This window comes from Pseudonaja textilis, chromosome 7 (genome assembly GCF_049901715.1).
Source record: "Pseudonaja textilis isolate UNSWEBS1 chromosome 7, rPseTex1.2, whole genome shotgun sequence".
Taxonomy (NCBI): Eukaryota; Metazoa; Chordata; class Lepidosauria; order Squamata; family Elapidae; genus Pseudonaja; species Pseudonaja textilis.
In genome coordinates this window covers 9,873,918-9,892,716 of record NC_141996.1, presented here as the reverse complement: position 1 = coordinate 9,892,716, position 18,799 = coordinate 9,873,918, and the positions used below count along the sequence as shown (strand labels likewise).

Below are 18,799 nucleotides of genomic sequence, written 5' to 3'. Positions count from 1 at the left end.
TGGAGTATAGATGCTAATGACAGACATTCACTGGGTCTGTTTTACAATCAACAGATGACTGTTGATCAGTCACTCTGTCAGAGTGACAATAGTGGGATCAAATTATGACACAATCAAGTTTCAGTTAACCGGGTGTTAGTCCACTGCATGTTTAAGGGATGATTGAAATAGGAGCTTGTGAGTCAGACAAATGTTAAAAAGGGATTCCCTTACACATAACCTGTCAATAACATGCTATACTTTTGAGTGCCTTTGTTGGTCAGTAAATTTTATGGCAGCTGAATTGAATCCTCCACCTTTCACAATGGTGAAAAAAGTAAGGTTCTACATTTAGGCAAGAAAAACTAAATGCACAGGTATAGTATAGGTAGTACCTCACTCAATAGTAGTAAGTGTGAGAGAGATCTTGGAGTCCTAGTGGACAATCACTTAGATATGAGCCAGCAGTGTGCTGCAGCTGCCAAAAAAGCCAAAATGGTTCTGGGCTGCATAAACAGAGGGATAGAATCAAGATTACGTGAAGTGTTAATACCACTTTATAATGCCTTGGTAAGGCCACACTTGGAATACTGCATCCAGTTTTGGTCGCCACTATGTAAAAAAGATGTTAAGACTCTAGAAAGAGTGCAGAGAAGAGCAACAAAGATGATTAGGGGCCTGGAGGCTGGAACATATAAGGAAAGGTTGCTGGAACTGGGTTTGTCTAGTTTAATGAAAAGAAGGACTAGGGTTGACCTGATAGCAGCGTTCCAATATCTCAGGGGCTGCCACAAAGAAGGAGGAGTCAAGCTATTCTCCAAAGCACCAGAAGGCAGGACAAGAAACTAATCAAGGAGAGAAGCAACCTAGAATTAAAAAGAAATTTCCTGACAGTGAGAACAATTAATCAATGGAACAACTTGCCTCCAGAAGTTGTGAATGTTGCAACACTGGAAGTTTTTAAGAAGAGATTGGAGAACCATTTGTCTGAAATAGTATAAGGTTTCCTGCCTGAACAGAGGGTTGGACTAGAAGACCTCCAAGGTCCCTTCTGTGACTATTTTATCTTGGTTCTGTCTTGTATTTTTCCACAGGAAGAAATCTTGCTAAAAGGCACGTATTCAGTTCAGAACATTATAGAAGGAAAGCACTGACAGGAAGGGAGTTAATAAAAAGATTAACCTCAGACAAAGGATGTGTATTCCAAGAAGATATGCCTGTCTATAGCAGTTACAAAATAGCAGCTACAGAGTATGTGGCTCATGTCACATAGACTGGTGTAAAAAGATTAACATTGTATCTCTTTACCTTCCTGTAAATTTCCTCTCTCACCTCCTCCCTTGAATTAGCACAATAAAAGAGGACAGCAAAAAGCCTGGGGGGGGCGGGGGGGAGAAAGGAGCAGAAGAAGCAGAGAAGCCCGGACATTTTCCATCTGTTCCAGGGCAGCCAGGGAATCCCATCTCCCCCAGGCTCAAAGTGTTGCCTCATTTTAAGATCTCTTGTGTTTTGTGTGTTTTATTTCTTGTGCTTGCTTGGCAATCACTCTTGTGAGAGTCTTGCCTAGCCTCACCCTTGCGAGGTCCTGCTATCTCGCCCTTGCGAGGGCTATTTTCTCACCCTTGCGAGGGTTATTCTGTGAGAGGAATTCAGCAATCAACCAGAAAGCTGAAACAACAGACCGGTCGCTCAACGCGACACCCTTCCAACTCTATTATCCTATCCTATCCTACCCTACCCTACCCTATCCTACCCTACCCTACCCTACCCTACCCTATCCTATTCTACATGGCATTTAACTAAATATTCACAATTGAAGCGGAATATACGTGTCCCAGGATAAGGTTTTGTCATTCAAACTTTCGGACTCATGCTGGACCCCATCCTGGGGAACTTCTCTCTGTCAGATTGTGTGCTGTTATGTGAATGGTATTCACGGTGCCTGTTGCATGTGGCTTTTTACATGTTGATTGGGATGTGTTAAAAGCCAGCTGTCAACACACCCCAATCAAACATCTAAGAAACCACATACAACAGGCACTATAAATACCACACAGAGAACAGCACACAGTCTGCTAGATTGAATTTCCCTGAAGATGGACTTCAGCACAAATCCAAAAGTTTGGAAGATAAAACTTCTGATCCTATTGACCGTCCCTGATTAACTAAATATTGTTAAGTGTACATATCCAGTACAATTCCTTTTGTTCCCATCAATGCCAATGATGTAAAATGGTTTCTTTCTTGCTGGAAAAAAATTGTGACAGTTTTTGCCTGTTAAATTGTGACAGTTTTTGTCTGTTAAATTGTGACAAGAGGAAGATTTGCAGGAACAATATTTAATTACTAGTCAATATTCACTGGAAAAATGTATGATTTGAAACAAAGGTGCTTTTTTTCAAGATGCAACTGGACTTTTTAATGTGTCGCTTCTCATCCAAGAAGCTTCTTCAGCACTGACCGGATGGTGGGGAATGGAAGGATTTATACTCCTTGCAGACAGCTGGTCATTTGCATCCTTTTAGTGAGTCCTTGAGTCCATTTGGAGGTTTATCTGTGTCCTCAGGGTCACTTGAGTGGTGCAAATGGGTATGGAGCCCCATCTTGGAACTATTGAAAGGACCGCGTTGTAACTGGGAGACAGATAATGTCATATCCCTCCCGATCTGTTGAGAAAGGGCTGTTCAATTTTGACATAGGTGGCCTCTTCAACCCCTTTCAAATCAGCTCTCTGTCCAAAATGTGGACTTTGTTGTCTTCAATAGAGTGGCCTTTATCTTTTAAATGCAGATGGACTGCGGAATCTTGTCCCGATGGGTTTGTTCTCCTATATTGTGCCATGCATTATCAAGCGGTTGCCCCTTGAAAGAAAGAAAAAAACACCTTTTGGGATAACCTGGATGACTGAGCATCTCCTTCGATGTATGATTTGAAAGTTTTGAATGGTAGAATAGAAATTTACTTCTAAATTGATTATATAATGTATAATTATTTATATGTTGTACAAATAATTTGTTTATGTAATTTAATTTAATTTAATTAATCTAATCATACATTATTATATAATTTATTATATAATGCATCTATTTCCCACTTGCCTTTACAGCTCAAGAAACTAGGGAGGGTGTCTTTTGAGACGTTTGCCATGCCCTCAGTCCATTTGAGGACTCAGCTGCGTCTTATCCTATCATTCTCCTGCTTGCCTGTCTTCCCATCTCCCAAAGAAATTCCCACATGCTATTACAGTACAAGCAAGGACAATTTGGCAATGGATTCAGGTCACTTTCTCAGATCCTTGTCTGAATTTTTCTTGCAAAGCATCTGTTTGTCTTCTACAGATGGGAGTGAAGAGTGAAGGAAGGTGGGAGGAATAATTCCCTTTTAGTTCAGCCTTGAATGGGCATTGCAGCAAGGAGCAAAGGACGTTTCTGCTGACTGTGCTTCTGAATCTGATTATCATGCCAGCCTCGTCACATTAATGTTCCACGTGCTCTTTTGCAAATCTGTGATGCCACAAAAGAGCATTTCATCTTTTCTCTTTAGAATCATCCAATGCTTAAGATTGTATTCCCTTTGGAACAAAAAAATCTGTACAGTTGCCTAGCTGGCTTTATCTGTACAGCGCAGATAAAAAGTACGTAAGATTGAAGAATGCTCAGTTTTAACAAAGCTGAAACTTTCAGAGAATTAAAAAAAAATTGATTTACTTCAATGTGCTCTTGGCAGTATATTCCATGTTAGCATTATTGTTTTGTTCGATCCAGATTCAGTTGCTACTTCTGAAGCTCCACAATGAGTTGCAGAAAAGTTCTCTCTGTTTCCAAAACAGAAAGCATTCTTCATGAGAAGTAGACAAGAATGGGGAGATTGCTATTTAATTAATTTTATATGACATTGAGAATGATAACCTTTAATAATTTGGTCTAGTGAATTAGCGGATCAGATTAAACAATATGGAATTATTTTTGGTTAGCTTTTCCAGATAAACCAGACAGAACTTAGTGGACAAACAAGCCTACAATTAAAACAGTCTTAAATCACTTTCAAAAGCAATTAGACATAAATATAAACATATTTGAGACCGTGGATCTGTGCACAATGCTTATTTGTCCAAGATCCAAGAGGCAATTGGACTTTGTTTTTCTTTGAAGATGTTTCACTTCTCATCCAAGAAGTTTCTTCAGCTCTGACTGGATAGTGGGAAATGGAAGGATTAATATTCCTTGCAGACAGCTGGTCATTTGCATTCTTTTAGAGGCCACTTTTAGTTGTTGAGGCCACTTTAAAATTTATCTGTGTCCTCAGGGTCACCTGAGTCTTTGAGAAATTGGAGGTGTTTTCTGCAGGATGTTTTTCTGCCCTGTATCCCTTCACTGTTGGGGATCAGGCTGTGTTGTCTGCATCTCAAAGTGAAGTCCAAATCGTTTCTGTAGTCTGCATTTTTTCTGGAAACCTATTCACAGTCCCACACCATTCAAAGGATGTTCATCCCAAAGCTAAAAGTCTAAGGTGATTCTCAGTCATCCAGGTCATTGTTGTCCCAAAGGTGCTTGATCTCCAGCAGCCTGAGCCTGTGTTCAACATTAAAGGGACACAGGGCAGAAAAACATCTTGCAGAAAGCACAGCTCCAACTTCTCAATGACTCAGGTGACCCTTAGAACACAGATAAACCTCCAAGTGGCCTCAATGACTCTCTAAAAAGAATGCAAATGACCAACTCTCTGCAAGGAATATAAATCCTTCCATTCTGAGCTATAGAAGCTTCTTGGATGAGAAGCAAAATGTCTTCAAAGTAAAACCAGAAAGTCCAGTTGCCTCTTGAAAAAGCACCTTTGGGACAACCTTGACCTGGATGGTTGAGAATCTCCATTGACATCTATAGATTTTTGTGCCTTTATGGAAAGAAAATATACCAAAATAAAGCTAATCTTATCAGTAGGAAGATCAGCGGTTCTTTTTTCCATGATTTTGCCATAGTTCTAAATAATACTATTCTAGTTCCCTGTTTGAACCTGAAGGAAATAAATATTAAGTTACTCTTTTATAAAGGAATTAGAAATATTAAGTGCATTATTAAGCTGTGTTGTCTTTGTTGCTGTATCCTAACCACGAAGTATATTCAGTTAAACAAAACCTGCTGGATAGTTGCAGGCTTCTTAGAAAACAAGAACATCCGCCCAAGGCGAAACTACAAGTAAACAAAATAAGATATCCGGTGCCTAGGAAGAAATGGTCATGGTGACCCTTTACCTTATACTATGACTTAGAGATAATAAGGGGAGTGGGGAGGGCTTTTTAGGTGTGGCGTGCATTGTGTAGAGTGCATAAAATGTATTGTTTGACCAGCTCTTGCTGTTCTTGTTACCCAATCCACTTTGGAAGGGACTTGGAGGCCCGTTAGCAAATGCTTATTTTCTTTAATAAAGCTTTGAATTGTGAACCAGACCTGTCTCTGTATTGTGAATATTAAATAAATCGGTTCTTACATCTCACAATGTCAAGAAGCAAATCTGTGTTTTTAATTTAAATTCCTACCTGATACAAATGTATGTGTGTTTCATGAAAGTCAATCTTTATTGCTACCATTCCAGGAGAAAGCAGACACCACATGACAGAGTTGAAAGAGACTTCAGGGATTAAAACGTTGAGTTGCACCCATACTGAATTACTCTTCAGGCTTACAGCTTTCAATACTCCAATGCAAATTAAGATAATAATAACCTGGGATGAGATTGTGTGGAATCTGCTGTTGATTTCCTGCATCTTTTTGGGCTGGTCTTCCACCTGCAATGGTGTCATCAGCTGGAGTTCAAAGCAGAGCACAACAGATGTTGAGTGAAAATTAGGACCATCTGGACCATGTGAACGCTTCCTTGTTCAAACGAGAGGGGAAAGAGAGGATGATCAGTGGGTGTTTTTCATGGAATATAAGGACCTGATTTGGTCTAGTAATTAAGGCACCAGACTAGAAAATGGGAAACCGGGAGTTCTAGTTCCACTTTAGTCATAAAAACCAGCTGGGTGACCTTGGGCCAATCATTCCCCCTCCACCCATGCACAACTCACCTCATGGGATTGTTGTGAGGAAAAAATAAGAGGACGAAGGTGTGTTGGATATGTCCATTGCCTAGAATTATTTGTAAAAATAATAAAGGTAGAATAAAAATAAATACATAGAAATTTTCCATTTTCACAATCAATGTTTTGTTAAATATCAGAGGAACCCAATAGCTTGGATCTTTCCATAAATTGAAAGGCCTGTGGTCTGAGGTTCAACCAGAAAGAACCAACAAAATTGAACTGGGTGAGATACTTTGACTGGATAAAATGAGACTTCCAAGACTACAGATGCAAGAAAAAACTTAGATGAGAAACCACCTTGAGTTCTGAGAGGAAATGTGTAGATTTAAATGCAGATCATCATAATTTTCTTTATCACAGATATAATGTGAAAATCACAGGAAAATGTTTTCAACTATGACCTACGATGATGAATAAAATATTGTGGCTTATTTCTTAGACAATCACATCCATTTGGAAAGAAAATTACACATTATAGTTAATAGTATGTCCTTCCAGGAAACTGTTTGAAAGAATACTCATTTTGTTCAAGAATGCATTTCAGTTCTGTAATCCTTGGTCATAGGTTTTATGGCTGTCATGACAATGATGGGCAGGCTCCATTATAGTCATCACTGAAGGATTCAGATTTACAGGATGAATATAAAGGTGTCATGGAACTAAGACTACTTTTTTCCCTCAGAATGGCATCTCTTAGAGGACCTCTCCAGAAGAATGAAGGTAATTGATGCTACTTGATTGGTTGCTTGGGAAAGTTTTATGAATCAGAATTAGTAGAGCCAACACACATAGTCAGACCTTGATTCTTAGCTCTGAGAGGAACCATACTTACTAGTCTTCAGTTTGGAAACCAAGTTGTTGAGCCACAGTGGTGCTGTGGTTAGAGTGCAGTATTGCAGGCTAATTCTGCTGCCTGTTGGCTGCCTGCCACCAAGCTCAAGATTGACTCAGCCTTCCATCCTTCCAAGGTGAGTAAAATGAGGACCCAGATTGTTGGGGGCAATATGCTGATTCTGTAAACCACTTAGAGAGGACTATCAAGCACTGTAAAATAGTATACGAGTCTAAGTGCTATTGCTATGACCATGGTATTGCCTGTAACACTCTATGGAAGTAACAGTTGGACTTTGAAGTAGGATAAGAAGGGCATTAGCACTTGGTGTTGGAGAATACCTTGAACAGTCAAACGAATAAAAAATGGAGCCAACCAATGGATCATCAAACAAATTGACCTGGAGTTCTCACTCCAAGCACAAATGATGAGCCTCAAATTATCCTACTTTGGACATATTATGAGAAGATCTAGCTATCTGAAGAAGGCTCTAACACAGGGAAAGGTGGAAGAAAAGATAAGAAGAGGATGATTATCAGCAAGGTGTATGATTGTGGTTACAGTGGTGATGGTTGCAATGTTGGAAGACCCCAAAGACCAAGTTAGGGACAGATCATCATAGATGCAATCTATCTATGTGGTCATCAAGAATCAAAATCAACTTGATGGCACACAATCAACTGAGGAAATACATATCTAAGAATGGCAAGTTAATCTAAATTTTCAAGAAGGTTATAGAACTTGTAGAAGTTATCTTTTAGTCCAATATGCATGCTTGATAGTTGAAAATGATGTGGAGATACAGATAAGTTACCTGCCAAAATGTTATCTCTGGAGATTCTCAATCATCCAGGCAGTGATGGGATTCAAAATGTTTTACTACCGGTTCTGTGAGCGTGGCTTGGTGGGGGTGGCTTGGTGGGCATAGTAGGGAAAGGATACTGCAAAATCCCCATTCCCTCCCCACCCCAATAACCTACTTTCCAGCTCTGTTCTCCTTTGCAGGGCAACAAAAGAAGACCCAGCCGATCAGCTGGGACTCGGGAGGCAGAGAATAGATGGGGGTGGGGCCAGTCAGAGGTGGTATTTGCCGGTTCTCTGAACTACTCAAAATTTCCACTACCGGTTCTCCAGAACTGGTCAGAACCTGGTGAATACCACCTCTGCATCAAGGTTATAGTTGTCCTAAAGGTGCTTTTCCAAAGGGCAACTGGACTTCCTTGGTTTTTTTTCTTTGAAAACATTTCATTTCTCCTCCAAGAAGCTTCTTCAAGTATAGAAGAAGCTTCTTGGGTGAGAAACAAAAAAAATAAATAAAGTAAAGGTAATCTAGTTTCTTTTTGGCAAAGCACCTTTGGAACGTGCCAAAATGTTATTTAATAAAAAGGCTTATTCTGGGGGTTCATTTTACCTCTGACTTGATTCAGGATACTCTACTCTTTATGCTTTTAGTATTACTACTATTTTAAATAACATCCCTCCCTTCCAGAATGCTCGATTTTCCCCCAAAGGTCTAATTGAGGTGAGATTAATCTGCTCAGCTCAGCTTCTTATCACATAATTTGTTTTAAATAGAATTTTTGTGCAAATTAGGATTCTGAACAGACACAGCAAGGATTCTGACTCACTTCTCAGTTTCAATATTTAATTTGCTCTTATGTTCAGTGGTATACCTTGGACAGATAGCCCAGAATCCTTTGTGCCAGGAGAGGGATTTAATTGAACTGAACTGAATTCTTTATTGGCCAAGTGTGATTGGACACACAAGGAATTTGTCTTGGTGTAAATGCTCTCAGTGTACATAAAAGAAAAGATACATTCAACAAGAGTCAAGAATCATAAGTTACAACACTTAATAATAGTCATAGCGTACAATAAGCAAGCAAATCATACTAGCAGTCAATATAAATCGTAAGGATACAAGCAACAACATTACAGTCATACAGTCAGAAGTGGGAGGAGGTGGGTGAAAGGAAGGATAGGAAGATTAATAGTAATAGTAATGCAGACTTTGTAAATAATTGGACAGTTTTGAGGGAATTATTTGTTGAGCATTCGGGAAAAAACTCCTTGTGTCTAGTTGTTCTGATGTGCAGTGCTCTATAGCGTCGTTTTGAGGGAAGGAGTTGAAACAGTTTATGTCCGGGATGTGAGAAAGACATTCTTAACTTTTACCAGGCAATTGAAAGAAAAGGACACAGAAACAAGCAAACATAAAAGTGATCTGATGACGATCAAATTCCAGCCACAGTATCATGCCCCTGGTGGAGACTGATTCTGAGGAAGAGGAGGAACAGCCAACAGTGAGTGGAAGTGTGGCTCCAGAGGTGGTGGAGGAGGCTGGGGAAGGGCAGAGGCCAGCTGAGCAGTCAGAGGAGGACCCAGGCCCATCCCCTATCCATCCTAGGGCATGCAGGGAGGAGAGGATCAGGGTAAAACATGGTCTACTTAAGAGGAGAGGTACATGATCCTCTTCATGGGTTGCAGGTGTGGGATTTGCATAAGAGTTTGGACCCGCGTGCTAACAGACGCTGGAGTCAAGTTAGTGTTTTATTTCTAAAGAAGGTTTATCTTGGTTGGCGTTCTTCCAACGGACTGTCCCTGGTTATCTTCCTGAAGTTGGCAATTATCTATCCTGGTCTGTCGAGGAACTTTATTCAATGCAGTTTGTTTTTGTTTTTTGCTTCGTTATTGGCTCTTTGAATGTGAACTGTGTTTCTTGCCTTTGAAATATTATTTTGAAAATAGTTTACCTCCATTGTGAACAGTTAAACAGTGAAGCCAAGTTGAAGGCATTAAAGGACTTTTAGTGACGTTTTAGATTTTGTTATGTTTATGATATACTCTGGGTCATCACACACAGCCATGGAAACTGAATAGAAGACTTGGTATCAGAGCCTCTCTCTTTCAGCTGTATCTTTCTCAGCTATATATTCCTTGATCTCTAAAAAGAAGACAAGTTGTATTTATTTACCCCTTTATAACAAATAATTCAAGGCAGCAAACATACCTAACATTCCTTCCTCCTCCTATTTGTTAGGGATACACCCTAGCAGAATGTTCATGGCAGTCAGGCAGGCAGGCAAAATATGTGAGATAAACGTTTTTGTAGTTTACACTCAGTAAAAACAGATACACTGTGCTAGTTAAATAGTTTATTCCAGTAAGAGTTATAGCATAGTCAAACAGTCCATATATCATTCACTAGTTCAGTCCGTCCAGGGATTATTCAGTTGCAAAGTCCAGTGTCAAAAAAGAGGTCAGTAAACTTACAAATATCAGTCCAGTAATATATCTCCTCACAGTAGAGATATGAAGAAGTCAAACCTCCTTTCTTCCTTCGACGTTCAAAAACTCAGCAGTAGGAAACACGCAGTTAGCAAATCATCAATCCAGCAAACCAGCAATCGTCAGCAATCCAGCAGGTTCTCTTGCTCCCTCTTATGGCAGTTTCACACCGCACCCAAAATTACATGCTTTGCAGTTTAAAAGTGACACACACTTAAACTTACTATCATAGTTTATATATATTATTTTACCCAAACTATGTTAGGTAACCTTGTTATTCCTAACACTATTTTCGCCACAACAGCAACCTTATGAGGTGAGTTGGACAGAAAAAGAGCGACCGGCCCAAGGTCACCCCCCTGGCTTTCATGGCCATGGTGGAACTAGAATTCACGATCACCCACTCCTGCTTCGGAGAGGGCCAAGTCTTGTGCTTTGATGTACAATACATTTTTCCATTGCTCAGCACTCTCCTAAGCTTCCCAGTCTTGAATTAAAATCTCAAAGAGGTCAACTTGGCTTATGAGTCTCCATGACAGGTAGGGAGAATACATGATGTTCCGTGCATCTTTACGCTGTTGGGCAGAGGACACAAATTATGAAATTCATACTATTTGTGTGATGAAGGTGAAGGAGAAATATATGATATTATTGTAATCTTTTATGGATGCCCTAGAATTATGGTGAAACTCTGCTAAATTAGGAATCTTGACAGCTAATCTAGAAAAGTTAGCATCCACCCCTCTCCTAGGAGAGTGAAATGTTTTAGGAAATATTAGAAAGGCAGAATATTATATTTCCCCTAAAAGAGAAATGGAAATCTTAAGGGAGACAAAAACTCAGAGCTTCAGCTCCTTGGCCCCATCAGATATTTGGTGCCCATTAAGAAGGACTGGGCTAGCCTATCTACAAGACAAAAGACCTTCAGATCCAGGGCTAAGACATGATCCTCCTTGACATAATAGGATTAACCCATCTTGCAGCAGGGCTCACTGCATTGCAAAACCTCCTAAGGACATTATATCAGCCCAGGCTTCAACCAAACTTATCTCAGACAAACTCCTAGGATGGGAGTCTGACAGCAACCAATAGAATACATGCTCTTGCCACAGGAACAGGAAGCTCAAGTTCAAAGCCCAGAGAGTGTATAGATAACCCTCACTCTCCATTCCATGTGTTCAGCTGCACCAGGACCATGTGCTTGATGGTTCTGCTTCATTAAACCCTCTTTCCAATCAGCCTCCATGTTTCCAGTGTCTTTCTCACCACTCGGAACTGTACCAAATTGATATTTCTTCCAACACTAAGAAGGCTTCAAAGGGGTGCAGTGGCTTCTCAAGAAGTCACAACAATGAGATTTTCTATCATTTTCCACATAGAACCACATGGGATTTGATACCAGGCTAACCAAACAGAGTCCTAGAGCTTTGCCTGCTGTCAGGTGCTAATGATCAGGATCAAACATTAAGTTTCTGCCAAGAAGATTTATTATTCAAGCCTATACAAGTAATCAGCTTACAACCATTCAATTAGTGACTCTTTGGAGTTACAAACAAGCACTGCAAAAAGTGGCTTATGACCATTTTTCACACTTACGACTGTTGTAGCATCTTCCATGGTCACACAATCACAATTCAGATGCTTGCAAACTGGTGTTCATCAGGGTTGCAGTGTCCTGGGGTCATCGGAGAAGCGAGTTCAATGAGGAAGCCTGACCATGTTACTAACTTAACAATTACAATGTTTCACTTAATAATCGCAGCAAGAAAGATCATAAAATGGGGGAAATCTCATTTATCGACTGTCTTGCTTTGCAATGGAAATTTTAGGCTCAATTTTAGTCAAGGCTGAGGTTTACCTGTACACAAGACTGTAGTCAGACACGACGTTAGCAAAGATATTTAAAAACAAGTCCACCAAATATTGAAAATGTAATCAAAGATTAGGCATATACTACCACATGTGGTGGTCATGTTCAAAAGCAAAAAAAAAAATGGACAAAAATGCACACATGGTTAGAAAAACATGCTAAAATATCATATAGATTATAAGCCAGAATTTTTTTTGTTAGACATAATGCCAGAAAAATATGAGAAAGGGAATGTATATTTAATATTACCATAATATTAAGGTACATATCTTAACAGTAGCAAAAATTATATTTACAGTAGTGGAAACATGGGGAAACACCTACAGAAGAAGTAATAATCAAAATATGTTAGACTGTGCAGAAATGGATAGACTGACACTGAAGATAAAAGAAGACACACTGTTTTTGAACATGGGACTTGTTTTACAAATGGCTAGACAACAGAGGTAGAAACTAGGAACTGGAAAAATAGTATTATGTAAGCAAATTGACCCAGACAATATGCTGTTCACAAAGTACTTACGTATGTAAAGAGAAAATGTATACATAAATAATAAAAAAACTGTAGTCATCTAATGGTCAGTACTAAATTGGCACTTGATAAGGGTCAATGGCATTCAAGGGCAGACTGGACTTGGATCTTTTGTGGCAATGCGAGGATTCTAAACTGATGATGCATTTAACTCCACCCTCAGCTCTGCCTGTTCCTCTCCTACAGCTGCTGATCATATCCAGTATCAGCACTTCATGCTAAATAAGCTCTGTCAGTCCCCAAAACATGGATACAACCAAGGAAAATATTATAGCACTGTCTAGGAGTGATTGCAGAAGGTTTCCTGCCTTGCTGTCAGTGGCTCAGTGACTTAACATAAGTTGCATTACCTATGCATTTGTGCTTCCGAGCCACTTCTGAAGTCAATGGTTTTTTTTTCAACTGCTTGATTTCTGTTTTAATAAGGTGGGTTTTTCCCTCCTTTGTAACTACTGTGGAATTAAAGGCAATGAATAAGCCTTTTTGAAGGCATCTGATGGCTCGAAGCAAAGGTTCAAGAAAGGAAAATGCAAAAGGAAAGGAAAGCAGATTAATGAACAAAGGAGAATATTTGTAACTCGGGGTTGAAATGAAAGGTCTTTGGTGATCTTTGAGTTTGGTTGTTTTCTTGCAGATGTTTCACTGCCCACACTAGGTAATATCATCAGTGCACCGATGGTGTTGCCTATTTTGAATAATGAAATTCTGTACAACTGTTGTAAATTCATTCCCATTCCCAAGCACCCAAATTTAGATCATGTGATGGTAGGGATGTTATGACGGTAGTGTTGTGGCCCACCAGTGGCCAGTGGAGCTTGTGGCAGATTCAGACATTGAGAAGGTTGGGGAGAAACATGGGCCTGTCCTGGAGGCTGGGGAAGACTCTGAAGAATGCTCTGCATTGGAGGCAGAGATGGAGCCAGGGCCATCTGACAGTGATCAGCTGCCTTCAGAGTCAGAGATCAGTGGGGCAGAAGAACAGCTGGAGCCTGTTCCTAATGTGCTCATGCACAGAGCTGCCAAGAGAAAGGAACAGTTAAGGAACAAGGGTCGACCCCGGAGTAAAGGCACAGGTGGACAGTGAATGGCTCTCCCATAGGGAATAAAGAGAAGCAAAAGGGGAGAGATGTTTGCAGGAGACGATTAGTTTGTTTAATTAGTGTGAAGATTTGTTCGTGACTCACAGAGACTTCTTGCCAAGTATTTCCTTGTACAGCATTGCGATTGGAAGCTTTCGGCCTGATAAAGTCTGTGGTTGCAATTCACCCTTGATTCTGTTTGCCGAGAGTTTCCTGGATGTGAATGATAGGAATTCACTTTAGCCAAATAAAAACGGGTTTTTTGTTTCGTGATTTTGTGAAGCCTAGGTAAGCAGGTAAGTACAAGGACCAGTCATAAGTAAATTTTTTCAGTGTTATTGTAACTTTGAACAGTCATTAAACAAATGGTTGTAAGTCAAGGACTACATATACAGATAGTTCTCCACTTACAATCCCAAATGAGCCAAAAATTTCCACTCTTAAGCAAGACAGTCCTTAAGTGAGTTTTGCTCCCTTTTTTTTACAAACTTTCTTGCCACAGTTGTTAAACTGAATCACTGCAGGTCGCAACTGTGAAAAATGGTTGTAACTCACTTTTTTTCCTCACTTTGTCACTTTGGACGGTCTCTAAATGAACTGTTGTAAGTCGAGGACTACCTGAACTCAATGTTTCACTTAGCAAATTGTGATCATAAGTCAAGGACTGCCTGCACTCAACTTGATTAAAGTAGAACAAAGGGAAAGTTTTCTTTCCTCTGATTTGGGCATTTTCAAACTTCAAAGAGAAATCTGCTTTCACGCCACAGTTGAGAAGTTATTCCAAAGGTACTTAGGCCTCACTGTATTCCATTATTTTGATCTTTTTGCATTCCGAAGACAAACAGACTTTGATCAGCTTTCATAATTGGAAGCAGAAAGGGGCTTCTCTGTTGCATGTCTTTAGGATCAATATGGCAAGCCGTGTATTAATCCATAGAAAAAGCTTGACGTTTTATTGGATAACTTTGCAATAATCATTTCTTGTAATTTCAAAATTATACTTCTCATGATATCTGGCTTTGAGCAGCCATATCACACCGCTGGCTCACGTTCCGTTTGCAATCAATAGCTTCTCCAAGACCCTTTTCCCCAAAGTATCATCATCAGGTCAGGCATTTCTGGACTTATCACTAAGCATTTGAGTTGGTGTTTGTTTCTGTATCCTAAGTGAAGGACTTTGCAGTTATAGAATATAGAATAACAGAGTTGGAAGGGACCTTGGAGGTGTTCCAGTCCAACCCCCTGTTTAAGTTACAACCATTTCAGACAAATGGTTATCCAATCTCTTCTTAAAAACTTCCAGTGTTGGAGAATTCACAACTTCTGGAGGCAAGTTGTTCCACTGATAAATTGTTCTAACAGTCAGGACATTTCTCCTTAGTTCTAAGTTTCTTCTCTCCTTGATCAGTTTCCATCCATTGCTTCTTGTCCTTATCTCTGCTAAGTTTTATTTTATTTTATTTTATTTAGAAAATGTATATTGCCGTCTATTTGCACGTGGTGACTCAAGGCAGCCTAAAGGTAAAGGTTCCCCTCGCACAAACATGTTAGTCATTTCTGGCCCTAGGGGGCAGTGCTCATCTCCGTTACAAAGCCAAAGAGCCAGCGCTGTCCGAAGATGTCTCTGTGGTCATGTGGCCGGCATGATTTAAATGCCGAAGGCGCACTAAACGCTGTTCCCTTCCCATCAAAGTGGTCCCTATTTTTCTACTTGCATTTTTTACGTGCTTTCGAACTGCTAGGTTGGCAGAAGCTGGGATAAGTAACAGGAGCTCACCCCGTTATGCGGTGCTATGGATTCGAACCGCCGAACTGCCGACCTTTATGATCAACAAGCTCAGGCTTACACGAATATAAAAACAGCATATATAAAAAATAAAACTCATAGAAGAAAATAATCAATTAATAAAATAATATAATAGCCTTCCCACCCCCACCCCAGTGACAACACATCACACAAGCCATTTCATGAGTTTCATCTCGCTCTGAGTCCTCTCTGGGTGCAGGTTTTCGGTCCTTGACTCACAATTATTTGTTTAGTAAAAGTTACAATGATATTGGGGGAAAAACGTGCCTTGTGACCATTTTTCACACAGGAACGACCGTGGTCATGTGATTGAAATTCAGACCCTTGGCAATTGATTCATATTTATGATGGTTGTGGGGTCCCTGGGTCCTGTGGGGGTTCACCTTTTGCATCCTTCTTCCAAGAAAAGTCAATGGGAAGCCAGATTCACTTCACAACCATGTTACTAACTTACCGGCTGCAGGGATTCACTTCACAGCTATGGTAAGGAAGTAAAATGGGGCAAAACTCACTTAACGGCTATCTTGCTTAGCCACAGAAAAGTTGGAGTCAACAGTATCAGAGTGTTTGCAATGTGACTACTATGATGAGACAACCCAGGAGTGAAGCACAGCTCCTGGGCAGAGATCTAGACATTGAACAGTGGATTATATACAAGACCAGGGGTGGGATTCTACCTGGTCGAACCGGTTCTATAGAACCGATTGTTTTGATTCTGTCCATTTCGGAGAACTAGCCAATGCACCACTGGCTGACCCCTCCTCGCCCACTCACTCCTTAACTGGCATGTGTGCCATCCAACTTGCCTGCATTTGGTAAGTTGCTATTTTTCCTTTTTTTTTTCCCTGACCATCAGCTGTTCTGCTGTGCTAGGAGATTTAGATTAGCTACAAACAGGAAATCGTTGGATTTCTTGCTTTCTAGCTAATCTAAAAGCAGAGCTGAGTCTCCTTTAGGACTGAAGCTTCTATTTTTCAGTGCAGACTCAAACAATAGATTGCAGAAAGATAGATCTCTGAGTGAATCTGTGATTCTGGGAGCAACTCAATCTGCCTGCCTGCTTTGCCTGATTTTGGGTAAAAGTTTATAAAAAATTCAATATTTACATAAATATTTACAATATTTACATACAAACCATGCCCACCCAGTCACGTGACCACAAAGCCATGCCCGACCAGCAAGCCATGCCTACCCGATCACATGACCACCAAGCCACACCCACAAATTAGGCCACACCCACAAAACCGGTTGTTAAGAAATTTGAATCCCATCCCTGGACAAGACATATACAAAAATATACATGGTAGGCAAATACCTGACAAACAATCAATCTTCTTAACTCTATACAGAGACCTCTGCAATGGATGCCAGACACAAGGAGAGAGAACATGCCCTCTATAATGTCATCCTTATATAAACACCTCTTAAAGGGGTAGAACCCATCCTCAGTCTTAAAGAGACAATTCCAATGCTGATCCATCTTCTTTGCATCAGCCTTATATTACATCAGAATTACAGCAGTTGGCAGCTATTAAATCTTACACCACAGCAAGATTATCTTTATTCTGTTATGGTCACTCAATTTCTCTCATTTACCAAGATCCTTTTGAAATGTATTCCTCTTTTTAAGGGTATTAGCTATCCTCCCCAATTTTGAAACACCTCAAAAAGTGGTGATTTCTTTGTCTGATTACCTGGCTGTTGTGTAGCTCCTCTGTTTCAGTGCTTCTATCATTCCTTTGAAAGTAGAATTAAAATTGAAATAATCTTTACGTTTCTGTCCTGGGGAAGTGGGGTGTTTCTTTTTGTATCCAAGAAAAGAAATAACAATTGTTTTCATCCTTAGTTGTTTTTATTTAATTGCATTCCAATGTGTGTGTTTTTTGTTCACAGACCAGCATAATGCAATGCCAACCATTTCTATGGAATCCTTAATAACCTAGGATTGATTGTTAGCTTGCAGACATTTCATAACTCAATTGGGCAACATCATCAGTGCTATTTTGTGTGGGGTTTATTTTGCTCTGCCAGTGTTGATTTTCCCCTTGGTACTTCCTTGATCAGGATATTGTTTTTTGCCTGATAGTTTGTCTGGTGTTAATCCCTGTTTATCTAGGCAATGGCTGATAAAAAAGAAGTGTTCTGCTCTTTTTGTTCCCTTCTTAACCTTTTGTTGTCTCTTTTGAATGGTGTATAAATTTTACTTATTTATTTATTTGCATACCACCTTTATTATTTTTACAAACAACTTAGGGCAACAACACATACAACCACCCAGCTGGTTTTCATGGCTAACTTGGGACTAGAACTCACAGTCTCCTGGTGATTGGCCCAAAGTCACCCACCTGGCTTTCATGGCTTAGACTGAACTAGAACTCGGTCACCTTTGATTGGCCCAAAGTCACCCAGCTGGCTTTCATGGCTTAGACTGGACTAGAACTCAGTCGCCTGGTGATTGGCCCAAAGTCACCCAGCCAGCTTTCATGCCTAAGGAGGTTCTAGAACTCACAGTGTCTTGTTGATTGGCTCAAGGTCACTCAAGTGGCTTTCATGGGTCAGACTGGACTAGAACTCACAGTCTCCCACTTTCTGGCTTGGTGTCTTAACCATTAGATCTCTCTCTCTCTCTCTATATATATATATATATCTGTGAATGGCTTATATGTCGGAATGCCAATTTTTGCTTCTGATTTAACCAGCTGCTGTGTGTGCCTTGTTCTGCCAACACTACATTTCTTCAGTTCTGCTCTCTATCCATGAGAACAATTTCAAGAGTGAGCAACCCAACCTGCAGCTGGATGTCGAAGGAAACATAATTCCGGGTGGGAAACAGTATTGTCAATCAGTCTCCCATAACTCAGTGTCACACTGAGAATAGTCTAATCAGTTTCCTGGAGGTTCCTAAAAATAGTCCTTTGTTCAATCATTTTCACAGCAGGATGTTCCCCCTATAAACAAGAGGACTAGAATGTCATCCATGCGGTTGAAAGAATTTTCTATTTTCCTAATTTCATAATTTGAGATATTCCAAGGAACTCAACGCAGCGTGATAATCTGATCTCTAACACCTTTAGTGTTCTCTCTTTTTTTCTTCTTCCCCTTTGTCTCCTCCTTTGCAGATAAATCAATGTTTGTGAAATCAACTCATGTCCTCTATTCATTTCCAGGGCACTGACGGTAACTTTGCCGCTACTGTGTGAAATCCCACAGGGATGACCTAGAAACAGTTATCTGTAAATGTCTCTGAGATAATTTAATCTTCATGCTGTGTTAGTTTGGAGCAGGTAGTGTCAAGTGAGAAAGCTGATTGATTGGGAAGTTGTGTTCTCT

The 18,799-nt window shown here is 40.1% G+C and overlaps 1 long non-coding RNA gene across 6 annotated transcripts; it reads right to left on the bottom strand.

Annotated features, from left to right (window-relative positions):
* Window positions 1-2,141: 2,141 nt before the first annotated feature.
* On the bottom strand, window positions 2,142-16,842 carry LOC148125240 (uncharacterized). Of its 6 annotated transcripts, XR_015744252.1 has the most exons (8): window positions 16,785-16,842; window positions 13,768-13,875; window positions 11,778-11,856; window positions 6,047-6,107; window positions 5,702-5,852; window positions 5,516-5,607; window positions 3,687-3,793; window positions 2,142-2,840 (listed from the first exon to the last, which is right to left on the bottom strand). It is a non-coding gene; the product is annotated as an uncharacterized LOC148125240 (long non-coding RNA). The 6 variants fall into 6 exon arrangements; XR_015744253.1 differs by lacking the exon at window positions 6,047-6,107; XR_015744254.1 differs by lacking the exon at window positions 13,768-13,875 and having other exon boundaries at window positions 16,785-16,840.
* Between the last annotated feature and the right edge of the window lie 1,957 nt (window positions 16,843-18,799).